The sequence below is a fragment of the Arvicanthis niloticus genome, chromosome 1 (genome assembly GCF_011762505.2).
Source record: "Arvicanthis niloticus isolate mArvNil1 chromosome 1, mArvNil1.pat.X, whole genome shotgun sequence".
Taxonomy (NCBI): Eukaryota; Metazoa; Chordata; class Mammalia; order Rodentia; family Muridae; genus Arvicanthis; species Arvicanthis niloticus.
The window spans coordinates 80,192,649-80,213,017 of NC_047658.1; the positions used below are offsets into that span (position 1 = coordinate 80,192,649).

Sequence of the window (20,369 nt, forward strand, 5' to 3'; positions counted from 1 at the left end):
ACTTTTCAAATAGTAATAGTGACAGCAGGAACATAATACAGCCCCACTGTGGGGCCAGGTTGATATCTTATACATATTAACTTTTTGGATCTTTGCAGCAAACCTATGAAAGAAGTTAACCTACTTTCAGATGAGGTCACCGAGGCATAGAGAGGTTGGGAAAGTTTTCCAAAGTCAAAGGTCATGTGCTAGTAAAGGTACTTCTAGCTTGTTTAACAGCTAGACTCTCCATTCTCTGAAGCTTAACACAATAAAAGTTAGTATAAGGATGCATCTTACATCCCAGCAGAACCCACTGGCGTTGCTCTTGATTGCACTGTTCCCACATGATCATATGAGGATTCAGGCTTTTTATTAGACAGAATATCAATATATAGCCTGCCTCTGCTTCACTAGGCTGAGAGTAAGGTATGTACTACCATGCCCAGCATGGTTTGCTTTGTTGTTGTTGTTGTTTGACAGCAAATATGAGCTGGACATTGTGGTGCATGCCTGTCATCCTACCTGTGAAGTGGAGGCAGGAGAATCAGGAGTTTGACTTAGATACATAGCAAGATTATCTTCAGACCAATAGCAAGTTTGAGGCTATTATGGGCTAAATGAGACCCTGTGTCAAAATTCACCTAGTTGGCTTATTTGAGGCTTATTTCAAGGCTTAAAACATTTAGATTAATTACAATGGGACTGTGATTTCTTATAGTGAAAAAACTGGTATTTTTGAAATCTAGATAATTAACTGCCCTCTGTATAACACACCATATGGCTCTAAGAGCAAGAGCTCTTTAAGAGAATGTCAGGTGATATCAGCAATGAACGTTCACATGCTTGGTGAGACCGATTAGCACATCTATCCACACTAAACAAACACAGATCTGTCCTTAGACTTTCTGTGTTTTTAACTTTACTTCCTAAAGTCACTAATAATTGATGCTTCTTTCTTGAGTGGGATTCTAACATGCAACATTGTATTTTGAGGCTGTGGTTGTGACTCAGTCATCTTCTTACATAACAAGTCTGAGGCCAGCCTGGGCTACATGAAACTCTGTCTCAAAACAAAAAGAAAGTTTTTCAGTGCTAGAGATAGCCTAGTGTTAAGCATGCGGCTGGCATTCACAAGCCACTTTGCAGCCTTCCAGTCCTCCAGGTCCTTGCTGACCTCCAGAAAGCAGTGGAAGATACAGGGGAAGGTTTGGCTATCCCATCCTAACACACTGCCAACTGCCATCCACCAGAGCTCAGTGACATGGCTACCATCAAGCAAAAATGAGGCTGAGAAATATAACCTCACTGCTTATGAAGAGAGATGGGAAATCTATTCCACAGAATCTTATTGAGTGAAAGGAAGGCATGAGATTTGAATCCAGGAGGTCTGGCTCAACAAGCTGTTCTTCAAGTCTTTCTTTCCTTCCGTTTCATGAGCCATGAAATTCAGTGACTCTCTAGCTCTCTGGTACTGCTTTCTTAAAAATTTCTTTAAATTTATCTTTGTGCTGATACACAATTGTGGTAGAAATTGCAGTTGCAGGGTGGGGCCAGAGGGTGATTATTGCTATTGCAACTTTAGGATATATTTGAAATTTTGAGAAAAACAGAAGACTTTTGTGAGTCCTGAAGGTAGGCCTTTGATGCCCCGGCAGTGAGTGAAATGCCAGGCGTGCTGAGCACTGAATGTACTTGCTGAGGGGCTAGCTGGGTCTTCAGAAGGTCCATGTGTGAACTTTTGGTGGGGTTTTGTTTGTTTTGTTTTGAGATAGGGTCTTACTATGTAGCCCTGGCTTCCCTAGACTCACTATGTAGGAACAGGCTGGCCTCAGACTCAGAGATCCACTTGCCTCTGCCTCCCAAGTGCTGGGGGTTAAAGGTGTACCACCTTGCCCAGCCACTGGCTATTTTAAAACTTTGGATTCTGAAATGCTTCTAGATAAAACCTGCTGCACCTAGAGGAACTCATGAGGATGAGTCCTCAAGCTACCCAGAGGTCAACACCACCTTCTTAGGCAGAAAGAGAAAGCAAAGTCTGGGCTGTGCCCTGCCAAGGCACAGCATGGCCTAGTTGAACAGCCCGTGACAAATGCATTGCCCGGGCCCTAGCTGCACTTCAAGTTAAACAGTAAAAATCCATCACAGACTTGGCCTCCTCTGCAAGCAGCTCTTCTGAGTACCAGGTAAAGCCAGCTCAGGCCTGGCCTGGAGCCGAGAGGAAGGTGGACTTAGGAGCTAGGGCAGTGTTGAGGTCCCTAAAATCAAGGCAGTCAGCAGACTGGCTTTGACCAGATACATATGAAGCCTGGCATTTGAAGATGGTATTAGTTGTCCTGAGTCGATAATCAAGAGGCAGGATCAGAACAGTTAAAAGCCAGCTTTCCCGGTCAGATCACTAGAAGGTATGTAGCCATTTTTCAGCTTGCTTTTAAAACCAGAATAGTTGGGGTGTGCCTGTCAATGTGCCTTGTATGGTTTATTCCACCCAGGCTCTTCCTTTTATGTTTGGATGGAGCCAACATATGTAATGCATCTGCATGAGTGAAATCCCTGCGAGACTCCTAGGAGGTCCTGTCACCCAGTTTTACAGATAAGAAAGCTGAAACTCAGAGAGGAAAGTGACTGGCCCAAAGCTGCTCTCATATGAAGAGGTACAGTACAACAAGGTGGGGCCAGAGAGAAGGTTCAGAATGCTGTTTCCCTAAAGGACCCAAGTTTGGTTCCCAGCAGCCACGTCAGGAAGCTCACAGCCTCTATAACTCCAGTATAACTCTGCTCTCTTCAGGTCTTTGTGAATACCTATACTCACATGCATGCATACATGTGTTTACACATACACACACACACACACACACAAATAAATTTTTTAAAAGTAACAACCACAGCAAGTGTACAATGGCACACGGCTTTGGTGCCGGCCACCAGAAGGCAGACGTGTCCCGACTTTCCGAGTTCGAATCCCCCTCCCCCCGCCCCCCCAGTCTCTTCCATAGCCAAACCCAATTCTGGCTTGTCAATGGTATCCATAGTGACCACCTATAAGTTACAGTTTCCCTAGTCTTTCAAGATGTTGCCACTTTTCTAGTTGATTAATTTTTCAACAAACTAGCACTGAGAGCCTGCCAAGGAGCCATCCCACTAGGTCCTGCCACATGTTGGTTGTGCAACCCGAGACAAATTTATTGTGGTCTCTGAGCTCTAGGTTGATATAGACAGCTCATAAAATTGTTAAGAAAAGACCCAATACTGGAAAGCATGGAAAGGCTGGGCCCTCTGGGCATTCCACTGATGTGTGCTGTCAGGCTCTAGGTTGTGGCTCTTCTTGTTCACAGGATGCCAAGCCAGCATTTAGTATTAATGATACTTGTATTAAACAAATTAAGATTTTGTTTATAGTGAAGCAAGTTCAGTTTGGGCTAGATTTTAGCTTTTCTTTTACTTTTTTTTTTTAAGCCAGGGTTTCACTATGTGGCTCTGGCTGTCCTGAACTCATATGTAGATCAGGCTGGGCTTGAATTTACAGAGATCCACCTGCCTCTGCCTCCTGAGCACTGGGATTAAAGGTGTGTGGCACTCCGCCCCCTCTGAATTTTTTTTTTTTCTTATGTGGGTATATGCACCTGAATGCGATGTCCTTGGAAGCCAGAAGAGGTCGTCAGACCTCCTTGGAGCTGGAGTTAGGGAAGTTTTTGAGCCTCCTGATTTGAGTTCTGGGAACTGAGCTCAAGCCCTCTCTGTCAGAGCAGTAGGTGCTCTTGACCAGTGAGCTGTCTCTCCAGCTTTTGGGGCCAGGAGTATTGACTGGAAAGCTCAGGTCCATCTTTATTCCTTACTGCAGGACTTAAAAGACAGTGGTAGTGTACATGCGAACAAAGCCATGAACCAGGCAAGGATGTAACTCCTGTGATCCCAGCACTCGGTAGGCCGATCTGGGGAGGACAGATGCAAGTTTGAGCCTGGGACACAGAGTAAGACCTTCTCTCAAAACACTAACAGCAGAGTGACAGACAGACAGACAGACAGACAGACAGACAGACAGAGTAAAGAAAATCTGAGTGCTTCAACCATGTGTTAAAAGTGTTTAACCAGCTGGGAGGTTGGTTGGGTGGGTAAAGAAGCTTCCTGTGCAAGCCTGAAGACCTGAGTTTGATCCCACAACACACGCTGATAAGAATAATAAATATAATGTTTAGATGTCTGGCTACTCTTCTGGTTGTTACTGGTCTTAGTGCCTTTCATTTTTCATCTCGTTTTTCAGCAGTTTGGTGTACTGTGTGATGGAGTCACTCCCTGCTAGAAGGTATTCAGATGCTTTCCTCTTGCCAGGTATTTAAGCTTTCTGTAACAATTTACTGCTCCAAACAATGGTGCATTAAACCTGATGGCAAACAAATAAAAAGATATCCTATTTCAGTTTGCCAGCACCATGAATTCCTTTTTATTATTTTTTTAGGTAGAATATAAAATAATGTATTTCGTCACTGTGTGTGTGTGTGTGTGTATGACTAAACTTTGCTCATATTCACCCCTGCCCATTGCTGTCTCCAGTCTGCCCACCTTTCTTCTGCTGGTCTCAGTTCCCAACCATAAATTCTTAGAAATGGAATTGCTGTCTCAAGCTTCTTAGGTTTAAATTTAGCTAAATATGTCCAGCTTGGTCTCCAGGAAGGAGATGCCTGAGTGGTGGAGCAGTCAGTGGGGTAACTATAAGCGAATATTTCTATATTTTATATTTTAGGTCTAAAAGCAATCATTTCTTATTTCTTATGAACTCAGTCCTGCCTTCTGCATTCAGGAGGTGATGCAGAAAGCCTGGTTGGTGTTTGTGCCACAGCCTCTGCATAACAAGATTTTGTTGTTGGTTTGGATCTTGAGAGAGAGTAAGAGAGAGCATCGCTATATAGTCCAGGCTAGTCATGAATCTGTCATTCTCCTGCCTCAGCCTCTGAAATATTGTGATAATAAACATGTGACATCTATACCTGGTTTGATGCAGCAAAGTCTGAGGCCAGCCTGGACTACAAAGTGAGGTCCTGTCTCAAAAAAATTAAAACTAAATACAAAATTAAAACTTTTCTTGTAAAGAGGGTCTGTCAGTTGAGTCACCCTGAGCTCTGATTTTGTCGGGAATGTGCCCATAAATTTCTAAGTGGTGAATTTCCAAGATCCTGCCTCCAGCATTTAGTGTTCACAGAAAGTTCTGGAGTTCAAGGCAAAAATCCTCTGTGTTTCTAACGTTCTCCTTTCTCCCAGGCCAACTGCCTCTGGTTTCCCAGCCTTTGCCGGCTGAGTTCTCTCTTGACTTTCGGGATAAATATTTAGAGATTTTTGTGCTCTTCCGGCATGCTGGCCTTTGATGCAGAGGGTCCACGGTTCTGACCGGAGGAAGCCTCAGGCCCTAGTAGAGATCCAAAGTCAGGCAATTAGAGTCTGCCAGCCCCTCAGAGCCCCTCTGCCTCTCTAGTTCTTCCAGGCAGGAGCCCTAGAAGGTTTGCAGGTCTCTCCTTCGGCCTCCAGTGCACTTCTTGGCTATAGAGATGAGACTTAAGACTGATTTCCTTTTAGGGATAATTGTGCAGCCAACCAGCAGCAGAAAACCCAGTGACAGGGATAATGACATCCAGGGCTTTGGGAAGGAGCAGGGAGAAGGCAGAGTGACTCATGAGCCCCTGCATCCTCCCAGAACATTCCAAGAACTGCCTTCCTGCTGAGTTCACACCCAGAGAATACCATCACCAAGGGCAGCAAGGCAAACTTGCTGAGTGTTAGCCCCAGGGAGGAGACTGAAGATGCCCGGAAGAAACCCACCCTGGTGTTTAATTTTGGTCTCAGGGGATGGAGACACACCACACTTCAACCCTTAAGAGACTTGCAGCCTAGCTTCTAGGGACTGGTCCTCTGCGAATAGCCTGGTTCCCTACAGGGACACAGACCTCATAGCTAGTTGGGCCTGGCCATGTCATTTGTTTCTTTGAATGTCACTTTTCCGATCTACCAAAAGGGGGATAAAAAGGCCTTGAAGCAATGTTGGGGAGTGACTGAAGAAGGGTATGATTGTTTGACATGAGTCAAGAACCCCAGTGTCTCAGACCCATCAAAGTGACAAAGCCTTCCCTGGGTGAGGCTCTGGGAATGGCAGAACCTTCCTCTTGTCCATGTGTGGATATTCATAGTAGCTCCAGAAAATGCCCACTGAAGCTTTGTACCTGCTCCCCCATATTGGTGGCCTGAAGACTGATCCCCTACACAGGCTGCGTCTATGGAGACTAGCTAAACCTGCCTCCTTGTTTGGCTGTGTATAATAAACATGCTGTTCTTCTTCATCAGAGTCCAGTCTACCTGATCCCAGCTTTTCTCTGTATGTGTGTATTATTTCTATGCAGGGACACCACAGAGCGGTCTCTAACATAGCTAATAAAGAGTTCATGTCAGAGTCTTTACACAAAGCATGCCATACAGAAATGCGTGCTGTTACTTTGCTGGTATTTCTACTTTTCCTTTTGGCCCATTAGTGACTGTGGCTTCACCCCTCCCTAAAGCTTGGAATATTACTGTAGAGAGCTTGCAGAGTTCACAGTTATATGTAATGTATATATTACATAGAAAGATAGACAGATTCATTGAATGCTATTAAATGACTAGCTGTGAAGTAGGATTTTGCTATTTTATTACATTTATGTACTGTATAGTATACATGCATGAGGGGTCAGAGGACAACTTACAGGAGTCACTTCTCTCCTTCTGCTATGTAGGTCCAGGGGACCGAAATCAGGTCATCAGGCTTGGTGGCAAACTCCTTGACCAGCTATGCCTCTTTGCTGGTCTCAAGGCTTTGCTTTTATCTCCTTCTGTGTACTGAGCTACAGAGCTTGACGCATCAGCTCATTGTAAGTGGTGGGGCCAGCATAGCATTCAAACCAAGGCCATCAGCTCTAGAACCTACTTTCCCCTAACCATTAGGTTATCCTGCCTCTCAGCATATCTATGTTTCCATAGTACAAGAAACTATGAGAGAGTTTTCAAGTATGGTCCAGAAAAGGATGTTTTTCCTGTTCTCTCTCTCTCTTTTAAAGATTTATTTATTTTATGTACGTGAGTACACTGTAGTTGCCTTCAGACACACCAGAAGAGGGATCGCATTACAGATGGTTGTGAGCCACCATGTGGTTGCTGGGAATTGAACTCAGAACTTCTGGAAAAACAGTCAGTGCTCTTAACCACTGAACCATCTCTTCAGCCCCTTTTCTTATTCTCTTAATTAAAAAAAAAAAAAAACCCCAAACAACTGTTAACTTTTTTCATGATAACAAGATAACATAAAACATGGAACTGTATGAAGGAGTCAACTTTTTTCATGATAACAAGATAACATAAAAACATGGAACTGTATGAAGGAGTCTGTAGATTGAGTTAGGGCAGCTTTGCAGTTCTTGATCCTGGGATGTCCTGGGTGTATGTTCGTTCCACAGCTTGGCTTTTCTGGGATAGCCAAAGAATGGAATAATATTCTGCCTGGAAGATGTGCTGAAGCTTTCCAGCTGTTCCTTCAGTAGTTAATTTTCCATTTATTTGCCATTATAGAAATGCTGTGGTTTTAGTTTTGTTCTAGATATATTTTCCCATATGTAATATTACTTCTGTAGGGTTGATTTCATGGGATGGAATTACTGAGTTAAACATTAAGAAATTTGAAAATTCTCCCTTCTCTGGGTGAAAATTCTTCTCTGGTGGTGGTGGTGATGACTAATGTTTTGTTTGTTGTTTTTTGTTTTTTTTGTTTTTTTTTTTTTTTTAACCACTCTTGCTACACAGCCCAAATTGACCTCAAATCAAGATCTCTCTGTCCTAGGCTCCCAACTACTTGAATTACCACCATGCCCAGTTTACTTAGGCTAGTTTAAACTTCTTTTGTAGCTGAAGCTGACCTTGAACTCCTGATCTTCCTGCCACTACCTTCCATGCACTGGGATGACAAGCATGCCCCACCATGCCTGGCCCATACATTTCCCAAGCTGACTTTCTGGCTACTGGTGTGTCTCCATCAGAGTGTGTGGCATGCCAGCTGTTCTCTGTGTGTACCTGTTGTTTCTTCATTCCTTGTCATCACAGTCAGGTCGGTCCCAAAGCTGTGGCATTTGACCCACTGGGCCATTTCCCCAGCCTCTGGCCCATACATCCCTCATAGATAGTAACCCATTATTTTCTAAGAGCATGTGGCAGTGCACACCCCTGCAGCCCTCTAGCCGAGTGCCTGGTTAAGTGTGCCCTTTCTGCCTTTGTTTGTAAAGTTTAGTTAGCGGAAACAGTCTTAATTGCTTTTATTGGCATTTCTTTGATGACCGACAAGGTTAAACATTTTCTGTGCTTACCACCACTTCAATTTCTTTCATACTCTGCTGAGCATGAGAATGAAAACTTATGACTTTGAACAAATTTCGAAGTACCTCAAATTGGAGGCCAAAGTAACCCTGGGCACAAAGTCCCATAGTGATACCCATTATCCATCCCTGGAATCTGTGTCTTCTCCATGTCTCTTGCTGCCTGTGTCTCTAAGGCCATCATGGGAGCTCCTTTTATGACCTTTATAGTTGTTGTATTTAGAGGCTCTCTCCCCATGTTTCCTCCCTCAACCCCTGACTTGTGCTGAGCCAGTGCTTAACCACTGAGTTAGGTCCTCAGAACTGTTCCTTCTGTCTAGAACACCCCACCCAAGTTCATACCAAGTCCTCCTCGCCCATAATGCAACAAGCTCCAGCGGCTGTATTTCCCCATTTCCTATGATTTCCTCAGCCATCCCCCTCCTCCTCTCACTTAAAGGAGTTGACCGGTTTTTTTTTTTTTTTTTTTTTTTTTTTTGAAACATTAATTGCCAGCCCCAATGAGTCCATTTTTTTGTGCCTACTCCTCAGTTTGACATTTCTGATGTCTGGTAGGAAGAATGTTTGAAAACTAGGTGGCTTAGGAAATTCTAAGTGACTTCTGTGTGCTCTGCTTACAGAGAGGGCAAAGGGAGGCTTGGGGAGGCCCTTGAGCAGAGGGTGGAATCCAACAATATAAGTTGACCTATATGTCCAATATATATTCCTGAGGATATCTGTGGAAGATTCATTTTCTCTTTAATAATTCAAGAAACTACTTGTCAATAAGACATGATTTCTCAATGTACTCAAAGCACAACTATTGAAAGAATATGCAGGCCAGTGGCAGAGTGTGGTTGGGACAGGAGACCAACATACCATTCCATCCAGGACACCTTGGAAGGCATCCTTTTCTACTTCCTGGACTGGTAGACATTTTAATTTTAATATTGTTGTTTTGGTGTGTGTGTGCGCGCACACGCGCGCACATACCCTTGAATAGCCAGAGAATATTCTTTTTTTTTTTTAATATTTTATTTGTTTATTTTATATATATGACACACAGTAGCTGTCCTCAGACACACCAGAAGGACACACCAGAAGAGGGCACCAGATCTCATTACAGATGGTTGTGAGCCACCATGTGGTTGCTGGGAATTGAACTCAGGACCTCTGGAAGAACAAGCAGTGCTTTTAACCGCTGAACCATTTCTCCAGCCCTGCCAGAGAACATTCTTGTGTGTCATTCCTAGGGCACTATCTATCTTATTGTTAACTGTCTCTTGATGTTCAAGAGAAGAGATTTTCATATGCTTATTTCATGTAGTTTCATGTACTAAGCAGCATTTTAGAAAATAGGGTAAATGTGTCCAGGCTTATTTACACACACACACACACACACACACACACACACACACACATCTTTTGCTCTCACTTAACAAACTGAGCCAGCCTCAGTTTGGGTTTATAATGTTAGCTGTCCCAGAGCTGGTTTCAGGGTTGGTGGCATGCTCTCTAATGACACCTTACAACTTGCTATCCTAAACATGTTCATCTGAAATGCATGGTCGGTCTCATTTGACAAAAGTGGCATTGATTGGTAACAAGTAGAAACCTGGCACCATAGTTCTGGTCTGCCCTGGCTGTTTTGGGCAGCAGGCCTGTTAGCCCACCATTTAATATGGTCCTGGTTCATCACCGTGGCTTGGAGAAGAGGGTTGTCAGCAAGCACCTCAGTAGCATGGCCTATGTATCTTCTGACCATTCATTTGTTAGGCAAACACCAGATGTTCTCAACACCTGCATCGCCATAGATTCTTAGGTGGGCAGTTGATGGCAACAACTCCAAGTTGCTGAGGCAGAGGGCTCATGATCTAGGGAGATCAGCCCATCTGTTATAGGTGACCAAGAACATCAAAACCCCAGGGTTTTATCCTAAAGGGACTTGAGAGCACAGTAGGTCAGTGTGACCTAGGGTAGTGAGAGGAATAGCCTTGGGTGTCCACAGAGGCAGGACTCCAAGAGGAGAGCAGTGGATGTTGCTGAATGTCCCGCCATCCTGCTGGGTGTGGGGCTGGCAGCTGGCCAAGGTTTTGTGCCAGCAATTAGATGGTGACTAGAGAGGCTGCTGAGAGTGGAAAGTAGGCTCTGAATTTGGCCCACTTGGGCAGTGTGGGTGGCCCTACTCACTTCCAGCTGTGAGGCTTGAGTCACCAGGGCCACCCCAGGATGCTCAGAGCTCCCGGCAGAGTCCAGAATGCCTTTGGTTCTGGCATGTGACCCTGGCCATCATCCTGGCTCTTTCTGGAGCCGAATGACCCTTTGCATACAATCATTGGAGAAGGCTGTGAAAGGCCAGTAATGTAATTGACATGGCTCCCTCACTTACCATATGGGAACAGTCATAAAAATCACCCACATGTGTCTCATTTTACAGTTTACAGAGGGAGGCATTTGGGCTGTATCAACTACCAGCTGGGCAAGCCTGGTGCTACTCCAGCCTTAGAGGCCTCAGTTTCCTTGTTTGGAAAACAGAAAAAAGTCACTTTGTTGTACCTGTCCATGGGCTTTTCTTCTGGGAAAGAAGAAAGGAGCAGGAGGCAGAAAAGGTAAAAAGGAAGAAGTGGATCTTGGCAGACAGGGAGAAAAGTTGAGAGAAAGGCTGCTGGCCTGGGTTGTAGGCAGAATGTGAGGAAGGCCCTTTACTCCTGGTTGTCTGAAGCCTCTGGATAACCTTTCAGTGGATATTGAAATCACCACATTACATGTAGGCCTTGTGATAATATTTTTTCTAGCTGTAAAAGTAGCCTATTTTTAGAAAAAAGTTTAGAAAACATTAAATATAAAGAAAGATAATAAAAATATACCATAGTCTTTTTTTTTTCTTGCCTCGAGTTTATTTGTAAAAACAGCATAGGACACTGGTCATCTGGATATAGTGTGTGTGTAGGTGTGTCACAGCGGTTCATCTGTCTTCACATTGGCAGGAACCTTTTCTATGGGGCCTTCACAGGGGCCTGGGCACCTTAGGGAGCCTGGGCTGGAGCTGAAGCCTGGGCTTTAGCTGGAGCTTTGGCCTCTGCCTTGGTTTGAACCTTGGGCTTTGGTTGGCAGAGCCTAAGACCCTTGGCCATGTAGCTTCAAATCACTTCCCAAGCTTGGGGTGAGCGATGAAAGGCAGGCGGCTGAGTTTGCAACTGGGGTCCTTTGGCATCTTGGGCTTGATGGCCTGAGGCTTCACAAGGGCCTTGATGGCCTCTGCGCCTGCACTCACTGCCTTTGCATTGTTGGCCTGTGTCTTCAGGCCTTTCTTGTGCTTCTTGACAAAGCTCATGTTCCTCAGGAACTTGAGGTCAACCCCCTTAAGAGATTCGTATCTTTGTGACGGGGTTTCTGATGCCATTTCTGTGCCATTTGTGGGACTGTTTGTGTGTGGTGTGGTTCTTGGACTTGGCCATGTCTGCACGGTAACCCGAGGCTCCCACAGCGCCTGGGACAGGAAGAGAAAGAGTACCATAGTCCTTTTTAAACTATTAATTTGGGATGTTTTCTGCTTTCATTGTTTATGCATCTACTTTTAAATATTTGAATAGGGGAATGGAGAGATGGCTCAGTGGTTAAGAGCACCAGCTGCTCTTCCAGAGGTCCTGAGTTCAATTCCCAGCAACCACATGGTAACTCACAACCATCTGCAATGGGGTCTGATGCCCTTTTCTGGTGTGTCTGAAGAGAGCAATGGTATACTTATATACATTAAATAAATAATTCTTTAAATAATTATTTGAATAGTACAATTGAAGTCACAGAGTTAGAGTCTTCTGAGTGTTCAGTCCTGGAACACAAGGTTATTCATGCATTCATGTACTTTTAGCTTTATGGGCTCCAATTGTAGGCCAGACAAGACTCTCCAGAGATACAAGACAGCAGGACACATGTATGAAGAGATTTTGTTGTCGTTGCTGTTGTTGTTTGTTTGTTTGTTTTATTTTGTTTTGTTTTTCTGTTGTTGTTTCCAGGAGCTGGTTCAGATAACATAAGGTTGACAGGTTAAAATGTCTTTAGGGTGATCACTGCACCAGGCCAGTAGCACTGGAGAGTTCCAGCAATATTGAGGTATAGTTTCTTCTTCTCTGAGGGGTCTAGTTCTACTCACTGGGACTTGATGAGATTGCTGGATGAAGTCCAACCTCTTTGCAGAAGTGATCTGTTATTTAAGTCAAGTGACCTAGGTGCTATTCACATCATAGCAATGACCAGATCCCATCTGATTAAATAACTGGGTGCTAGAGCCTAGCTAAGTTGTCACATGAAACTAGCTATCACAATACATACCCGTGTGTGTGTGTGTGTGTGTGTGTGTGTGTATGTGCATGTTTGTGGTGCATTCGAGTTTGCTGTGAGTGTGGAGGCCCCAGAGTGATGTCAGGTTTCTTCCTCAACCATTTTCCATTTTATATGTTGAGGCAGGGTCTCCCCTGAACCCCTAACTGCTGTTTAGGGTGGTCTGACTAACCAGCTTGCTCAAGGAATTCTTGTCTCTGCCTTGTGCATAGGGATTATAGTTGAGCTATCTATCATGACATACAGATTTTATATGAGTTTTGGAGATTCAAACTCAGGACCTCATGCCTGCTTGATAAAAGCTTTACCCACTGAGCTTTCTTCACAGGACATGTGTGCATGCAAACACACGCACACATACACACACCACACACTCACAAATATCCTCCCATAACACTATCAATTCTAAATGAATTCGCTATTTCGTGGCATTTTGTGAAGCCCTAAGGCATAAAGGCTTTGCATGACAGATTTGGAAAGTTCCAGTTGTTCGTTGGCTGTGGAAGCTGTGTTTGTTATTCATGATAGACACAATGTTGGTATAAAATGCCTTTGCTGGGTTTTTATGCACTCATTAGGGTTCCTAGAGTGCAGTCATTAATGTGGAATTACTGAAGATTTGAGAATTTTAAGCTCTTGATATACTTGCTAAATTCTCTCAGGCCATAGTTTCCCCCATCTGGTTACTTGGTAACTGATGAACACACAGACTCTTGGACCTTACCCTAAGCCGCCTGAGTCTGCCTACATTTTAGCAAGATCCGCAGTGATGTGCATGTACATTAAAGCCTTTTTAATGCATTCATTTTAAATTAAAATACAATTATATTTTTCCACCCTTTTTTCCCTTAACCCCTTCTAACCACCTCCCTTACTCCCTCTCAAATTCATGCCTACTCCTTCTTTGATTATTAATGTTGACATGTACATTAAAGTTTTAGAAGTCCTGCCCAAGAAAATTCTTCTCAACTTACAGCCCAGACAGAAATACATATAGAGCCTTGTTTAGTTACATCTTCATTAAAGCTGGATGCCATTGGTTTTCCTTTTATCCCCATTTTTATTGTTGCTGTCGCTGTTGTTGTTAACGTTATTATTATTGAAACATGGCCTCACTCTGTAGCCCAGGCTACCCTAGAACTCACAATTCTCCTGCCTCCTCTAAAACTGTAAAATAAATAATAAAATAAATTTAAAAATTAATGTCTGTATATAAGCCGCCTGAATGCTGGGACTGCAAGTGTGCACTGCCACACTTGGTTCACTGTTATCTGTCACCTTCACTAACTCACTAACCAAAAGAATGGTATTCTTTTTATTTTAATTTTACCAGAGAAATTCAGTGTGTGTGTGTGGGGGGTGGAACTCTGTCTTTTTTTGTTTGTTTCTTTACCCACAGCCACAATGGAAATCATTTCTATTGGGTCCCGCAGAGCACGTAGCTTGTTTAGATCATGGTGGCTTGCTTGCAGCTGTGAAGGTCTAGCCCTGTCTGGCATCAGATGTTACTCTCTCACTCAGTTCTATGTACCTACCTCCTTCTAGCTCAGCCTGCCTGTGGCTCAGGCATCTGCATCAGTTGGGGTCAGGCTTGGGACTTTTCCTCAGCTTCCTCCTCCTCTGTCTTAGGCTGTTTGAGCTATCTTAACAAAAATGCCCTAGACTAAGTAGCTTAAATACAGATTTTTTTTTTTTTTTTTTTTTTTTTTTACAGTTTTAGAGGTTGCTGGGTTCTTCATGAATGTGCTCACTGTTTAATGTCTGCTGAGGGTGCTCTTCCTCAGAGATGGTACCAGCTCTCTGTGTCCTCCTATGGGGGTGGGGGTGAGGGATCTCATGGGGCTCTTTAATGAGGGCACTTATCCCTTTTGTGGAGATTCCACATCATGACTCATTCCATTTATCGTATCACACTGGGCAAGGTTTTGACATTTGAGTTGGGAGGCACAAACTTTCACCCAGAACTTTCTGTGCTCCATATTTACAGCTGAGCAAGGGGGTGACTGAAGAGAAGGGACAGTCCTCTTGAGTTGGTGTCACTGTCACAGTCTTCAGCCACTGTTGGCTTGCAAGGCTAGTTTTTCAGAGGGACCTCTGAAGAGTTCTTCCCTGTGGTTAGTTCAGTAGGAATTCGTGATGCAAAGGCTCCAGTTGAGTCTGCCGCCTCCAGAGCTGTGTGGAGAAAAGCAGAGCCCCATCTTTCTAACTTTACATGGCCCCAAAATTCTGATGTTCAAAATGTGCAAGACTGGAATGTGGCGGAGGGTGACTGCTTAGAGGCTGCCGACATCTTCGTAAAGACTCATTCCCAAAGCCTTAGTTCCTCCTGGGATGCCTTGAGAAAGCAATGGTAGGTTACAGTGCTCTACTGCAGGTCACAAGGGAACCGGAGGCCGAGGAGAAGGAAGGGACTATAGGCTGTTCTCTGGAATTGAAGCATTGGGAAGATAAAACATGGAAGGATATTTTAACGTGTTTCATTTTAAACATGCTCAATAAATAAGGAATTCCTTCCAGCAGGCTCTCTGGGGCGCTTTCTGAGGTCAGGAAACTGTAAACACTCCCCTTTGAGCTGTGGGAGAGGAGAGGCCCAGAAGCTTAGCTCCTTCTCAGTTCTCTTCTTACACCTCCCAGGTGTCCCCAGCTGCTCAGTCTGCAAGTGTTAGGGTCACCCCAGGGTCACTGTGGGGGACTTAGATGAGGGCAGAGCCCGAGGTGCAGAGGAATTGGTGGCCTAAGATCTTTTTGTCACAGTTTGTTTGATAAGGGATAGAATTTGCTGACTTTCAATCCATACTGCTTTCTGCTAACAGAAGAGAATAATGTGTCACTAAAACTCTAACCCTTCTGCTGTTCAAAAAAGGAGCCATGCCTCCCTCCATTCCTCTCTTTTTAAGATAGAGTCTCAGTGTGTGCCCAGGCTTCTGCCCTCACCTCTGGGATTCTGGATCCCTGGTATGTACTGCCAGGTTATGCCCAACCTACCTCATCGTTTTGTGTGTCTATGTATGGGGTGGGGAGCATGTGTATATGGACATATGTGCACATGTGTGTATGGAGGCCAGAGGTCAACCTCAAGTGATGTCATTCACCTTGGGTTCTGTTTGGCTCGCTGATTGGTGTTTATCTGTTTTGTTTTTGAGACACGGTCTCTCATGGGGGTCTAGGGCTTGCCCAGTAGGCTAGGCTTGCTGTCTACTGACCCCCAGGAATCTACCTGTCTCTGCCTCCCCAGTGCTGGCATTGTAAGCACACCACCACACCCATAGCTTCAGATTGAACTCTGCTCTTCAAGCCTGTACTACCCACTGAGTCACCTTATCTCCCAACTCTCCTCGTCATCCTTTAAAGATGATTTAAGGTGAGCTGGGTGATGGTGGTACACGCCTTTAATCCCAGCACTCAGGAAGCGGAGGCAGGTGGATCTCTGAATTTGAGACTAGTCAGGTCTATAGAGAGAGTTTCAGTGATAGCCGGGGCTACACAGAGAAACCCTGTCTCAGAAAAAAAAGAAAAGGATGATTTAAGATGAAGCATGCATTCTTCCCTGGAGCCCCCTCCCCCAGCTTGCTTCTTCTGCTAGTTGTCTTTCTAACTTTATCTTCCCTTTGCTTAAGCTGGGTGCATCCCCTCCCCCTGTGCTTACCCCTGTGTCATGCTCTCCTGAGCACACCTGGCCTTGCAGTTCCCCCTGCCACAGCAGTGAACCCTGCATCTCTGGCTCTTGTTTTGAATTGGTTTCCCAAACTTGATTGAGAATTCCTGGTTTGCAGTGACCGTGTCCTGTCCTTTCCTCCGCCTTCAGGCTGAGCACACAGACCGCACGGATTCTGCTGATGAGCTGGGCTCTGCCCTGTCACTGTTTCTGCCACCGTGCTCCCGGAGCAGAGGGCCACTCGGAACCCGACCTCCTTCCTTCACCACCTCTCACAGCCACGTTCTCTGATAGAAATCAGAGCAAGGTGTCTGACGGAGGGCAAAGGTGCTTGCCTCCAGGCCTGATGATCTGAGTCTGATCCATGTGGTGGAAAGAGAGAACTGACTCCAGCAAATTGTCTTCTGACCTCCATATGCGTGCCATAGCACGTGTGTGACCCCACGGAAGCACATGAGAAATAGTAATGTGATTTGTAAAATTCAGAAGTCAGGCTTGCTTCCTGTGTCTTACGTGAGAGGCTCTGGAAAGCTGGCTGTGTCTCTTCTCACCTCTACATTTCATATTTGTTCTTTTACAAACATTTATAGGGCATCAACTACATACCAAGTCCCATTTTTAGGAGTTAGGCATACAGCTTTGAACGGGATAGACCAGTTATCTGGGCCTTGCCTATGAATGAGATCTGTAGTATCAAACACATGATTGGTGTTGTGAGTAGTGGTGGCTTGCTGGGAGCATGCAGGTAACCAGGCAGAAGAGCTGAAGAAGTCCTCTCTGAGGATGTGACCCAAGACCTAAAGAGTCAGGGCTCTTCTATAAAAATGTCTTAGGGTTTTACTGCTGTGAACAGACACTATGACCAAGGCAACTCTTATAAGAACAACATTTAATTGAGGCTGGCTTATGGTTTCAGAGTTTCAGTCCATTAACATCAAGGCAGGGGCATGGCAGCATCCAGTCATGCACAGTACAGGAGGAACTGAGAGTTCTACATCTTCATCCAACGGCTACTAGAAGACTGAGCACCTCAGGTTCCTAGAAGGAAGATCTCAAAGCCCATCCCCACAGTGACATACTTCTTCCAACAAGGCCACACCTCCTAATAGTGCCACCCCATGGGCAAAGCATATTCAAACCACCACAGAGAATCACGAGGATGAATGTTCCAAATATTCCAGGCACAGACACAAGATTTCCAGAAACCAAAAAGCAACAACATGGAGGTGCTAGGGAGACTAGTGAGGGGGGAGCTGGTAATCTAAAAAGAGCTTTCAGGAATTCTTTCAAGGACACAGGAAAGCCGGTGTAGGGTCTGAGCAGGGCAGTGCTGGACTCTGAATATTAGTGGTGGCCACCTCATGGACCTTGTCTACAATTAAATATGGTTACTGTCCATGTTTGATGAGGTGGGGATTTTTGTTTTGTTTTTCATTTTAGAGACAGGGTGATTATCGCCTGTAATTTGATTTGACATGGTCACATGTGGGGCCAGAAAGCTGGCTCAAGGAAAGGTGCTTGCATCTAAGCCTGGCAATCTCTCATCCACCCCTGGAACCACATAGTTGAGGAGAAAGAACTGAGTCTTGAAAGTTGTCCTCTGACTTCCACATGTGCACCATGGCGAGTACACACACACTCATAAATAAGTAGATGAATAAACAAACAAATAAATAATGTGATCTTTTAAGAAAATAAGAATGTGGTATGTGGCAGATAGGATTAAACACCCTTAAAAGCTTATGGGTTGAAGGTTTGCTCTCCAGCTGGTGGTGCTGTTGAGGTGTGATTGGACCCTGAGAGCCCCGGCTTCATCAATGTGTGAGTCTACACTTGAGTTCATAGCCTAAGAGACTGTTGAGAATCAGACCTAGATGGAGGAACTAAGTCACTGTTGTGTCTTTGAAGAGGCTCCTTTCCCCAGCTCTCCCTCTGCCATGTGGTCAGCAGCTGCCAGGATGCTCTCTCCTTATACAGGCCCAAGAGTGATGGAGCTCCTACCATGGGCTGAAAACTGTGAGACCAAGAATCAGATCAGTCTTTTAGTTTTCTGTTTACAGAGCTCTCTGGCTGTCCTAGAACTTGATATATAGACCATGTTGGCCTTGAACTCACAGAAATCTACCTGCCTCTGCTTCCCAAGTTCTGGGGTTAAAGGAATACACCACCACACCCAATCTCAATCTTCTAACTCTTTTTTCAACTGTTTTTCATGGGTAATGAGAAGCTAGGGCAGTCCAGCAAATAATGGTCTCTCCAAATTCCACATTTTAACTCCTAGGGCCTTTCATGATGATGGAAAATTAACAGTAAAGGTAGAATTATCCTTAAGGTAATCAATCAGGTGACTGTAAAAAATAGAAATTATTTTGAATCATCAGGTATGCTTGCATTGGCAAGGGACCTTAAAAGTGTAGGAGAGGGACCTGAGAGCTAGAGGGAGGTATGGCCAGGGACAAGAGGTCAGAGATATGTGACATGACAGACTGTGAACACAGGGTGAAGGGCCACGAGCCAAGCAATGTTGGAAGCTACCAGCACCTGAAAAGGGGAAGGGCAGGGGTTCTCCTCAGAGCCTCCAGAAGAGAACATGAGCCTGCTGACATCCTGACTCCAGCCCAGTGAGACCTGTTGTGACTTCTGACCTCTACCATTGTGAAATAATGAATGTACGTTGTTTTAAGCCTCTAAATATGTGGTAATTGGTTGCATCAGCAAGAGGAATACAAACAAAATCTTTGTACCAAATATCCTTAACTGTAGCACATTCTGTTATGACCTTTGACTGAGAAATTGTAAGTCTGTCTTTTTCTAGGTGTAGTGAGTGTTTCAAATCCTAGCACTCATGAGGCAGAAGTAGATGAATCTCTATGAGTTCAACACCAGCCTGGTCTACATAGTGAGTTCTAGGCTAGATATGACTATATAGTGATAACCTGTCTCAAAAAGAAGAAGAAAAAAACAAGAAGGAGGAGGAAGAGGGGGGAAAGGAGGAGGAGGAGGAGGAGAGAGAGATCTTTAGAGAAACTGCTTGTCAGGCTATGTAGAAAGACATCATGCCTTTGGAAGAGTGATTGGAGGAGACTTGGTGACATGTCTGTAGCTTTGAGGAATGTAGGTAGCAAGCATGTTTCCAGGTGGCACATTGTAGCCTATCAAGAGTCCTGATTTTAACTGACCATGGAGAGCAGGGGAAGCTACAGAATTCAGGGAGAGTGGTTGGATATGCAGCCCCAAGACCCTTTGGCAGTGTGATCCAGAAACTGCATCAAGGGTTGAATGGCCCTCAGACTGATGTGGGCTCTCTGTAAAGTCCCTTGTCTGTTCTGTCCTGGGATTCAAGGTTCAGCTTTCAGGCCTCCTATGTGAAACACCCTAGCTTGTCTCAGCTCAAAAGAAACTCCCTCCAAGCCTTTCCCTTCCCTTAGCCAGGGCCCCAGACAGCTGCTTCACCTCCTGTGCTGCGGTTGTTTCCCCCTTGCTAGCTGTCAGGCCGGTCTTCAGAGGGCCAGCCCAGCCTGTTCCAGGCCTACATTTGGGGCTCAGCAGTGGATACATTTGCTTGGTTGTGGCTGGATCCAAGGGTCCTACACAAGGCCTGTTGCTTTCTCCTTTTAGGGAAGTTGGTTCTCTCTTGCTTGTTTCTCCTCCTCTCTCTGGACGCATCACCAGCAAATCTCAATAGGGCCCAGTGCCCGCAACCAGTCTGTGATTCACACTGAGCCTGCCAGATTGCTCACTCCAAAACCCAGTGTTCACTGTGTCCCTCTTCCCTGGGCACAGTTGAGGACCCTCCACCACCACAACCATCTTAGCTTCAAATGTGAAAATAAACCAGGAAAATAAAATCACCATAGAGCCTTCTTTTTTTAGTGACTCATCACATGGCACCTCTGTATAAAACCGAGAGGCTGGCATGCAGCTCAGCTGGCAGAGAGCTCACCTCGTGTACACAAAGCCCTGGGTGCCTCCCCAGTACTGCATAAGCCTGAGCATCGTGGTAAAGCCTGTGGTCCCAGCACTCAGGGGGCCCA

The 20,369-nt window shown here is 44.9% G+C and overlaps 1 protein-coding gene and 1 long non-coding RNA gene across 3 annotated transcripts in view; both read left to right on the forward strand.

Annotated features, from left to right (window-relative positions):
- The window catches only part of Parva (parvin alpha), a 151,557-nt gene that overhangs the window by 16,819 nt on the left and 114,369 nt on the right, over positions 1 to 20,369 (forward strand). The window lies entirely within an intron of this gene.
- On the forward strand, positions 2,143 to 20,186 carry LOC143443638 (uncharacterized). Of its 2 annotated transcripts, none has more exons than XR_013112776.1 (4): positions 2,143 to 2,384; positions 2,472 to 2,633; positions 4,244 to 4,308; positions 16,486 to 20,186. It is a non-coding gene; the product is annotated as an uncharacterized LOC143443638 (long non-coding RNA). The 2 variants fall into 2 exon arrangements; XR_013112775.1 differs by having other exon boundaries at positions 2,145 to 2,384; positions 4,241 to 4,308.